This window comes from Lactuca sativa, chromosome 4, assembly GCF_002870075.4.
Source record: "Lactuca sativa cultivar Salinas chromosome 4, Lsat_Salinas_v11, whole genome shotgun sequence".
NCBI lineage: Eukaryota > Viridiplantae > Streptophyta > Magnoliopsida > Asterales > Asteraceae > Lactuca > Lactuca sativa.
In genome coordinates this window covers 3,791,649-3,800,670 of record NC_056626.2, presented here as the reverse complement: position 1 = coordinate 3,800,670, position 9,022 = coordinate 3,791,649, and the positions used below count along the sequence as shown (strand labels likewise).

General features: G+C 40.4%; 1 non-coding gene across 1 annotated transcript; it reads right to left on the bottom strand.

Annotated features, from left to right (window-relative positions):
* Positions 1-462: 462 nt before the first annotated feature.
* On the bottom strand, positions 463-569 carry LOC111892350 (small nucleolar RNA R71). The gene has a single exon (XR_002850517.1). It is a non-coding gene; the product is annotated as a small nucleolar RNA R71 (small nucleolar RNA).
* Positions 570-9,022: the final 8,453 nt, after the last annotated feature.

The window sequence follows — 9,022 nt, the reverse complement described above, 5'->3', positions numbered from 1 at the left end:
ACAGAGTACGAGACCGAGGAAGAAGAAGAGCATACTTACGAGCACGAAACCGATTCCGAAGAAGAGTTAGCTATCACCATGGCTAACATTGATGAAGTCCCCATGGGGGAGTGGAAGAAAAGGATGCGTGATGACACCGGGCCGGGGCTTGTGCAACCCGCAATTCCCGCGACCGCTACATTCGAACTAAAAGGCCATATTCTCGCCCAACTCAAGGAGATTCCTTTTTACGGGAAGGATCACGAAGACGCTTACAAGCACTTGGACGAAGTGAATGATCTCGCCGATTACTTCAATGTCCCGAATGTTCCACGCGAGACCCAGCTTCTTCGCATGCTTCCTATCACATTTAAAGGAGCTGCAAAAGATTGGTTAAAGTCACTTCCTCCCGGATCGGTCACCACATGGGCCAAGATGAAAGAAGAGTTCATAGACCATTTCTGCCCGCCCTCCAAGATAGCCAAGCTAAAGAAAGCCATTGCCAACTTCGAGCAACAACCCGGAGAATCTCTTTATGAAGCTTGGGAAAGATACAAGAGCCTACTTAGAAATTGCCCACACCATGACCTTAATAGCCAACAAGAGGTCTCCATCTTCTATGATGGAGTCAATGTCACCACAAGGCAATTGCTTGATTCTCAAGGCCCGCTCACAAAGAAGGCGCCCCCGTTAATTAAAGAATTAATTGAAGAATTCTCTAAGCACTCTAGAGAATACCACAATCCGACAAAACGAAGTAAGTCGGGGAGTAGTAAACGCAGCAAATGATAGCATGGTGGCGGTGATAGCAAAGCTTGATAGTCTAGATCGAAGAATGACTAAAATGGATCAAGCAATCCATGCTATTAGGGTAGGATGCGAAAATTGTAGAGGGCCCCATCTCACAAAGGATTGTGATTTGGATGAGAATGGAAATAAGAAAGCTCACGTCTTTTATTCAAGTGGTGATCGATATGATGATAATTGGTGGAAACCAAAGAAGGATTGGCTACCATACAAGGAGTATAAGAAGGCAAAGGAGGAGAAATACAAGCAGAAGGAGAGGGGACTATACCAAAAGGAAGAACCGGTAGAAAAGAAAGCCGATTTAGAAGAGTTATTCACTAGATTCATAGCCGCGTCCGAAAAAAGACACAATGATCACGATGCTGCCATACACGAGACCAGAAACATACTTAGGAATCAGCAAGCATCAATTCTCAACATTGAGAAACAGCTGGGACAGCTTGCGCATCAAGCGAATGATAGAAGACCGGGTCAACTTCCGAGTAACACCGAACCCAATCCAAGAATGGAGAATGTAAGTGTAATAACCTCCAGCAGTGAAGAAACATTCACAGAAGCACTGAAAATCTCCAAGAAGAAGGCAGAAAAGGGAGAAGAATCGGATCCAGCAAAACCCGATCCAACTCGCCGAGTCACTCTAATGGACTCGACGAGTCCATGCAGGAATGATAAAACTGCCAGTTCTCTAAAGCCATATAACCCTCCTCTGCCATATCCAATCAAAGCCATGCCTGCAGAAAAAGTAAAAGCATACAGAACCTTCATGGAGCATGTTAAAGCTTTACAAGTCAATATGCCATTTGTGGAAACAATGCTCCAAACACCTAAATACTTCAATTTGCTTAAAAGCCTTTTCGCTGCTAGGAAAGATTTGGCTGAAGTCGCGGAAATATTGATGAGTGAGCTACCTAAAAAGAAGGGTGATCGGGGAAATATGGTGATTCCGTGCCAATTTGGTAATGAAGTTTTTACCCGAGCATTAGTTGATTCAGGTGCAAGCATTAATTTGATGCCCTATTCATTCTTTAAGAAGCTGAATTTACCAGCACCAAGGCCGGTGAATATGAAGATCCATTTGGCGGACAAGACGATAATTCATCCACAAGGCGTTTGTGAGGATCTCCTTATCAAAGTGGACAAGTTTATTTTTCCAGTAGACTTCGTGGTGGTGGATATGGAAGAAGACCCCGAAATACCAATTATTTTGGGAAGATCATTCTTAAACACCGTGTGTGCTCTAATTGATATAAGTAAGTCTACATTGACATTGAGAGTGGGTGATGAGTCGGTGATGTTTAAAGCTATTCCAGAAGCCAAGCAAGAAGAAGAAAAGAGAGAAGAAATCTCATTTATCTAATTGGATGATGAGATATTACAAAAAGAGCTTGAAATTTTGCTAAAAGAAGATCCAAGCAAGTTTCTGCTACACTCTGAAGAAGGTGGAGATGATAGCAAAGACTTGGAGGAGTTAGAAAAGCTACTGGAAGGAGCCAACTCAGAAAACACTCCAGAATTGATGGAACCCGATCAGACTCGCCGAGTCACCTTGATGGACTCGACGAGTCCAGTCGAATTTGATAAAAACTTGGCCAATGTTGATCTGTCTGTTGATAGTTCTTCACATACCCTGGATTTAGTTACTACTTATGATTCTTTGGAAGAACAAACAGCAGAAGAAGGAAAAGGAATGGAAGTCCAAGACGCCGAGGTGGCATGCCTTGATACAATTCCGTTTGGAGAAGGGTTGAACACAGAAAAGGATGAAGACACAAAGGAAAGACGGGTGGAAGCTGATCAACCATTCACTACTAAACCTAAAGCACGAACCATTACAAAATATGAAGTGATTAAATTTAAAGAGAAGGAGGTACAAGAGAAGGTAAAGAAGAATGGGTTAAAAAAGAAAAAGAGGAAAAGGGAAGCCCAAGCAACTGAGGAGGATGCTGTGAAAAAGAAAAGAGATGAATTGAAAAGGGCTTACAAGAAGAAGATTCACGTTTACAAGACTAAGTACAAACCACAAAGGACTAGGCGTGCATTCCCGATGCTCGAAGATGACGAAACGTAGACGGGAAGGAGTCTAGCTCATGACTCCGTAAAAAGAAGCGCTTGGCGGGAGGCAACCCGTGCTTTAGGTTTAGTAGTGAATGGTCGATCAGCTTCCACCCTTCTTTCCTTTATGTCTTCATCCTTTTCTGTGTTCAACCCTTCTCCAAATGGAATTGTATCAAGGCATGCCACCTCGGCGTCTTGGACTTCCATACCTTTTCCTTCTTCTGCTGTTTGTTCTTCCAAAGAATCATAAATAGTAACTAAATCCAGGGTATGTGAAGAACTATCAACAAACAGATCAACATTGGCCAAGTTTTTATCAAATTCGACTGGACTCGTCGAGTCCATCAAGAAATATCAAACTAACAATTAATTAACTACTCTCGATAAACTAACAGGAAAGCAAATCTCTTCAGGTACTTTGGTTTAGACAAATTATACCTTTAAAACATAGACAATTGCATACACAAATTCATTTATTCATGTTCACCGATTCCTAAAATGATTAGATTCGCGTTCACTATAACTAATCCTTTAGCAAACAAGTCAATTCAAACAGTGATCAGTTGATTAAACTAACATGCTTCCTAGTGTTCAGTTCGTATCAAGCAAGACTTGTAAATATAGTTAATCAATTTCGACATTTAATTAACCTCTTGTTGATGGTCATCAAACAAGGCTCACACATTAACTTACTTATTCTCAAATTAATTCTAGTTTCACATTCGTTATTTCTAGTCTTATAATCTCGATGGTCATCAAAAAAATTATAAGAGACAAGCAAATCAAGCAGATGTTCATACAACTTAATTCACTTAACAATTAACAGAAAATAATCATCATTAACACATGAGGATCTTTTAACAAGCTTGGCAAGATAAATTAAACACAAATAAACTATTTAATATAGCAATTAGTCTAATAATCAAAGCTTCATTCAATCATAAACACAAAGTAAAAGGTTTTTACACCCAAATCAGAAACTAAATACAGAAAAGTACCACAGTGGAATGCTAAACATGGTCATGTTAGCAATCCATATGATTACCGACATGTATCCGCTCTCCGATCCTTCCGATCTCCGCTCCCGTTAGCTTAACGGCCTTCCGACCGCCTTCTAGACCCTCAAAACGGCTTAACAAAAGTTAATTGTCGACTAAATTAGGTTAGAAGTCGAATCCCCCCCTCTGGTTAGCTGAAAATCGACTTTTATAATCTTTGTGGCCGACCTAAGTACGTTGGGCGTACTTAGGATTACGCGGTGCGTACTCAAGATAATTACGCGATCAAGTCTATCCGGTGCAAGCGTGTACGCGGCGCGTACCATTAATTTACGCGGGGCGTAACCGCTTTGGTCATTACGCGGGGCTTAATGCGACTGTACGCGGGGCGTAATCCACTTCTTCAGCATATTTAATTTCTTTTAGCTCCTAAGTCCGATTTCCGCTTCGGTCTTTTCTTTTGTGCTTTATTGACAACGAATAGCTGCAAAACATAATTCAAAGCATTATGAGTACTTTTTAGTTCTAAAATAGAATAAATAAGGCCAAAATATTAAGATAAAGTGCATAAAAATATATATAAAAATATATATAAAAATACACATATCAAAATACCCCACACTTAGCCTTTGCTTGCCCCCAAGCAAATTTAATTTAATTTTACCAATATCGCACTAAACAATCCATTTAAAACTCAGCCATTATGCCAAGACCTCAACGCATACATTTGTGTCTAAAATTTTCCCTAAAGTACCCCCCATATTTTAAATACTCACAATCTTCATAAACACTCGCCCACTTTTTCCGAACAATGCTCATTTTATGCAACCCTCCGAATCCATCCGCAGAAAACCTCCTAACCTCAAGGTATTTTTAGTTGAGCAACCTAAGCATACATAACCTTCATGGAGCATGTTAAAGCTTTACAAGTCAATATGCCATTTGTGGAAACAATGCTCCAAACACCTAAATACTTCAATTTGCTTAAAAGCCTTTTCGCTGCTAGGAAAGATTTGGCTGAAGTCGCGGAAATATTGATGAGTGAGCTACCTGAAAAGAAGGATGATCCAGGAAATATGGTGATTCCGTGCCAATTTGGTAATGAAGTTTTTACCCGAGCATTAGCTGATTTAGGTGCAAGCATTAATTTGATGCCCTATTCATTCTTTAAGAAGCTGAATTTACCAGCACCAAGGCCGGTGAATATGAAGATCCATTTGGCGGATAAGACGATAATTCATCCACAAGGCGTTTGTGAGAATCTCCTTATCAAAGTGGACAAGTTTATTTTCCCAGTAGACTTCGTGATGGTGGATATGGAAGAAGACCCCGATATACCAATTATTTTGGGAAGATCATTCTTAAACACCGCGTGTGCTCTAATTGATATAAGTAAGTCTACATTGACATTGAGAGTGGGTGATGTTTAAAGCTATTCCAGAAGCCAAGCAAGAAGAAGAAAAGAGAGAAGAAATCTCATTTATCCAATTGGATGATGAGATATTACAAAAAGAGCTTGAAATTTTGCTAAAAGAAGATCCAAGCAAGTTTCTGCTACACTCTGAAGAAGGTGGAGATAATAGCAAAGACTTGGAGGAGTTAGAAAAGCTACTGGAAGGAGCCAACTCAGAAAACACTCCAGAATTGATGGAACCCGATCAGACTCGCCGAGTCACCTTGATGGACTCGACGAGTCCAGTCGAATTTGATAAAAACTTGGCCAATGTTGATCTGTCTGTTGATAGTTCTTCACATACCCTGGATTTAGTTACTATTTATGATTCTTTGGAAGAACAAACAGCAGAAGAAGGAAAAGGAATGGAAGTCCAAGACGCCGAGGTGGCATGCCTTGATACAATTCCGTTTGGAGAAGGGTTGAACACTGAAAAGGATGAAGACACAAAGGAAAGAAGGGTGGAAGCTGATCAACCATTCACTACTAAACCTAAAGCACGAACCATTACAAAATATGAAGTGATTAAATTTAAAGAGAAGGAGGTACAAGAGAAGGTAAAGAAGAATGGGTTAAAAAAGAAAAAGAGGAAAAGGGAAGCCCAAGCAACTGAGGAGGATGCTGTGAAAAAGAAAAGAGATGAATTGAAAAGGGCTTACAAGAATAAGATTCACGCTTACAAGACTAAGTACAAACCACAAAGGACTAGGCGTGCATTCCCGATGCTCGAAGATGACGAAACGTAGACGAGAAGGAGTCTAGCTAATGACTCCTTAAAAAGAAGCGCTTGGAGGGAGGCAACCCGTTATATAGAGTTTGCTTTCTTTTACTTTTTAGTTTTTTTTAATTTTTCCTTCGTTTTTAAAAAATGTTAATTCTCCAATTCATCGGACATGTCTGCTTGAGAGTGTGCATGGGCTAAGTGTGGGGTGAAATGATTTTAAATAAATAACAAAATTTCGAAAATTATGAATTTTTGCAAGAGACTCGCCGAGTCTGACTATGACTCGACGAGTATATATGGATTTCGGAAAAAGTTTGACTTCGCGACCAGACTCGCCGAGTCTGACTCCGACTCGACGAGTCGGTATTATTTACAGAAAAAAAAAATAATTTCAAAATTACTTTTACATCTGGTAACTAGGGTTTTAACCCTAAGAATCAGTTTATTCTCACACATACTCGCCGGGTGCCCCTCTCTAACTTCCTCTCAAGCATTCATATTTTTTCTTCAAGTTTTCTTCAAATCTCTCAAGTTCAAACTAAAAAGGTAACAAATTTCTTCTTGATTTCTGTTAAGAACGTGATTATAAGGCCATCAATGGTAGCAATTGCATGAAAAACCCGTTTTTGAAAAGTAATGAATTTCTAGGGTTTTGATTTTTCATGATTTTTGTTGTTTTGAACGTTTATTTTGGCCTTAATACCTTAATAGTAAGTGCATAGACAAAACCCTTGACAAAATTTCCAGGTTTCATGGCCTAATTTGCATCGACCTGTCGACTGACTCGTGCAGTTTGCGCGACTCGCCGAGTCGATCCTGGACTCGACGAGTCGAGTCGGGAAACATATGTGAGATGTTTGTTTTTAATTATATTCTGTGTTTTCTGGGTTTTGTGTATTTGTTTTGTAGAAATCATGTTCAGAAGAGGACAAAGTTCCAGTGGCAACCAAGGGGATTTTCCGTGGCTAAACTTCCCTCAAATCGAGTCCGCTTCGACATTGCGGAAATGGAAGAAGAAGCTGGCTGATATCAAGAAGAAGGAGGTCTATGTGCCCAACCGGATAGATTGGGATTGGCTGCAGAATGTTCGTTATGAGGAGGAGTTAGATCCTTATCTTGTGAAGCAGTTTCATCATGAAGGCGAAACAATGGTGTGTGACGGGTGGAGCCGGGTCTTCCGTATTCAAGAGCCAGTTTATTTGGAGCTTTGTTTGGAGTTTTTCTCCACGGTGTCTTTCACCGGGGGAGTGGATGTCTTTCACCCAACAAGCTTTAGTTTCTACCTTGGGGGAGAATTTCACCAATGCTCAGTGGTGGATCTTGCATGCCGATTAGGGGTTTATGACCAGCCCTTGGTCTCAACACCCATCTTTCGGGCCTTTTTGTCACAAGCACATATGGTATTTCCCGAAGGAGTTACAAGTGCGGGCTAGTGGAATACCATTGGTAATAAAGTTTATATTCCAAAGTCGGCACAAGAAGGGAGCATTCGATCCCCAACACATCGCCTCATTCATCGTCTAATTTCATCCACTATCAACCAACGAAAGGATGATGACAAGGTTTCCAACCTTGATGTCTTTTTCCTATGGAGCATCATTACACCCGACGTTTTTTGCAACATTCCTTGGTGTCTTGCTTCATATCTTTCGGAGGGTGCGGTCAAGGATCGCAAGACTTTAAGAATAAATGGTGGGATGTTTGTCACCCGGTTGGCTAACTCATTCGGGTTAATGAACCGCGGTGCATGGAATTTCATGACGATGATCCCTACACCTCCGTTCAATCCTATTCTTTTCCGGAGAGCGAGAATCATTGAAGACTATGGTGGTGGCCATTATGCCTTTCCAAATGAGGACCCGGTGGTTGGTCCCGAGGCGCCGGGAAGAAGGGTTAGATCGAGGAGAGAGCGGGAAGTGGAGGAGGAGCCGCCGGTGATTCCGGTTGAGAATGAAGATGTACCAATGGATTGGTACAACGTGGAGATGAGGCGACTCCAAGATCAAATGACGAGGGGCTTAAATTTTAGCAACCAATCTCATATCCGACTTTTTGACCACTTTAACATTCCACACATAGATGGTGGTAACTTTCCATACATTCCATCATGGGAAGAAGTGATAACTGCAAGAAGAAGTGGTGTTGGAGGAAGTGGAGTAGGGCTTGATGATGATGAGGAGGAGGATTGATGTTTTATGCATTTTTATTGAACAATTTTTAATTTTGTGTTTGTTTTTTTATTTGGTTTGTTTGATGTTTTTAAAACTTGTTTTTGATGTTTAATTGATGTTTGATGCTTTGACAATTTTTCAGAATTGAATAAGGAGTGGTAGCTTCAAAAAGGGTTTAGAGTTATAGAATCAAAGTGAGAAAGACAGTCAAGAAAGGAGGAGCGTTAGAGTTAAAGTATTGAGTCCGGTCCTTAGAGATGTTGGCAAGGGAGTCTAGAAGTGGATAAAAAGTATAGAGAGTTTATTGGAAGCTGCATTAGATGCAGAATTATATTATTTTCATTCAGTGACCAACTCGTCTAGTGCACTAAACTGACTCGACGAGTCGCCCTTAATTCTCAACAATCCGAAGATTTCCCGAAGTAACTCGACGAGTCTGGTATATACTCGACGAGTCGTTTGGTTTCATGTCGAAGGGGCTACTGATTTGATGCTGATTAGAGTACCACTTGACTATATATTCTTTCCATATTTATTCTTGAAGATTTTACACTGTTATCCGCGTATTTGGAGTGACCCACACGAGACGAGACACCCAAGGCATGGATACCATGTCTAAAGTCAATTGAAGTTGGAGCTGAAAAGGAAGTGATCAACCTATCCACTGCTATCCCAAGGGAGTTTGTTCCAATTCCCTCTTTAGTTTTTTTTTTATGTTTTTGTTATACATAATATGCAATGAGGGCATTGCATCAAATAAGTGTGGGGTAGGGGGTTGGTTACATATTAGAAAATTTAGAGTCTTAATTTAGGCTAATTTTAAAATTTTGTATAC